This window comes from Sapajus apella, unplaced genomic scaffold (assembly GCF_009761245.1).
Source record: "Sapajus apella isolate SASKATOON/1434 unplaced genomic scaffold, GSC_monkey_1.0 scaffold31, whole genome shotgun sequence".
Classification (NCBI taxonomy): domain Eukaryota; kingdom Metazoa; phylum Chordata; class Mammalia; order Primates; family Cebidae; genus Sapajus; species Sapajus apella.
In genome coordinates, this window is record NW_022436971.1 from 11,117,872 (window position 1) to 11,120,240 (window position 2,369).

Here is a 2,369-nt window from a genome sequence, read left to right on the forward strand (position 1 = left end):
TTTTCTTTCTTTTTCTTTCTTCTTTCTTTCTTTCCTTTTCTTTTGATACAGAAATGCTGATCCCAACCAAAGTGTTGTTAAGTGTTGCTGTGTTACCAATGAGACTGAGCCCTAGTTTTCCCTCTTATATATAACACAATTTTTTATATTTTTTCTTAATATCTCTGTTTGGGTGTAATGCCGCCAATTTGAAATGTGTAAGTATTGCCCCCTGCCCTCGAGGACCTTCATCTAAATGGAATGTTTTAACTAAAATGAAACACTAACAATTTTATTCTGCCCTGCTGTTTAGTTTATAATGAAAACGCTGTGTATATACAAGACTTTGACTTTTCAAGTTTATTATCTCAAAAGTGATTTTTGAAATTTATAAATAATGATACATGATTGAAAAGCAAAGGGAAATTCTATCTGGATGACAGAGGCTCTTCATAAAATCCTTAAGCAGTCTTCTTTGAGATTGAAATATTGGCAGATTCTCTCAACTAATTCACAGAGCTGGTTTCAAGAGAAAATTTGAACCATAGTACTTTCTGTTTCTTTATACTCTCTTGATTTTGAATGCAAGCTGCATGTTCAGACCCAATCCTCTTTTCTTATTATGATAAGTATGATTTTTCAAGCTTTGAAATATATATTTACAAATATATATTATATATAAAATATATATATTTTCTGCTACAGTCTCTAAAATTGAGTATGATTAGTAAGAAGAGTTAGTTTTCTTTTCTTTTGTCAACTGTATTGTACTAAGAAGCAGAACACAGAATAAGAATCAGGAGACTTGAATCCTTTTTTAATCATAAAGTCTCTGGGTGGCTTTTAAACAGCATGTGTCTTCTTATTGGACCTCCGTTTATCATGTGAATTAGATAAGATTCTGACTCCGTTACAGGTCTCAACCAGGAGTACACATTAGAATCAACCAGAGATCACCCTTAAAACTTGCCTTGCTGGGCTCCATTCCAGACCTACTGAATCAGAATGTCTAGGAGAGGGCTGGAGATATCTGTCGTTTTCAAAGTTGGCATGATCTGTAAATCAGTATCCTATGGACACAGATATTCCATAAAGTTTTGTTGGATAATGAGAAAAGTAGGAGTCTAGAATAATGGTTCAGGACAGGAAGGCAGATCATACAGTGAAGCCTTGCAGTAGGGACCAGGAGCAGTTTGTGACAGTCGCCAGCAGCTGGCTGGCTGTGGAAATAGAGCAGCACCACAGTGCATGCAAGCTGATGAGGGGTCATGCAAGCTAAGCCACACCTCCTTTACCATCTTGATTAAGCTATGCATTTGTTTGCTTTTGTCTGTTTTATAGGGTGTATATGTGTGTCTGTGTTTTCAGGGATCATGATTTTCTGGGGGACTCTCTGCAGCTTGTCAGTAGCTCTCTGGGTGGGGGAAAATCCTGGCCTGGCTTCACTCAGTTACATGACTTAGATTAAATGGATCCTTAATAGAAGAATGCCAGGGACACAATAAGGATGTAACTACACTGTGAAAATTGACAAGCCTGTCTTTTTTCAGGTGGTCAATTTCCTTCAGTTCAGTCTTCACAAGTGGATATCTGAGTGCTATCATATGCAGTTAAAGTATAGGTATGGATGGAAGGTAAAAGAGGGAGAAAACAATGAATAAAACACAGTTAATATTTTTCTGTACTAGCAATAGAGCAAAGATAGATTTAAAAACAACTGTAAGAAAAAGGAGCGGAGGCACAAATACCAAAGGAAGTACAGGCAGAGCAGTGAATTTCATCAAAGCTACTAATGGTGCCTGGGTTTCTAGAGCTACCATGCTTTAAACCATGGGCAGCTTTCTAGAAAACATACTGCCTGCTAAACTAGAATTCTCTTGTACTGATTTTGGTCGGGATGGGGGTCACGGAGGAGGACAATCATAATTATTACGGTCTCCTTTGTTTTATTCCAAAGCAGTGGAAAATCCTTCCTTTTAATAGATCAATCTAAGAATGTGACATTACTTTCCTGCCATTTCCGAAATGCTTGTGTATAGTCTTTGAGAGCCATTTTTTTTTTTCTGTTGTATTTGTGTCTATGTCATTTTGTGTTGGAATTGTCTGTTTCTTGAAGGCAAGGACTGGGTCTTCCATGACCTTTCCTCTCTTCATTGTGCTGGGCACACAGGAAGTGCTAGTTGAATAAGTAAAAGTGTGATTAATGTAGATAAATGCAATAATCATGGGTAGTTGATGAAGATTTTAATAACTAAAATAAATTTTATTTAGAAGGGATCAGGGTATGTTAATGTCTGCACATTTTATTCTAGCATTACTCTGGGCTAAATATAAAACAGTAGACTCTTCCCTTTATAGATAGAAAAACTGAGGCAAAGAGAGGTGCCGTG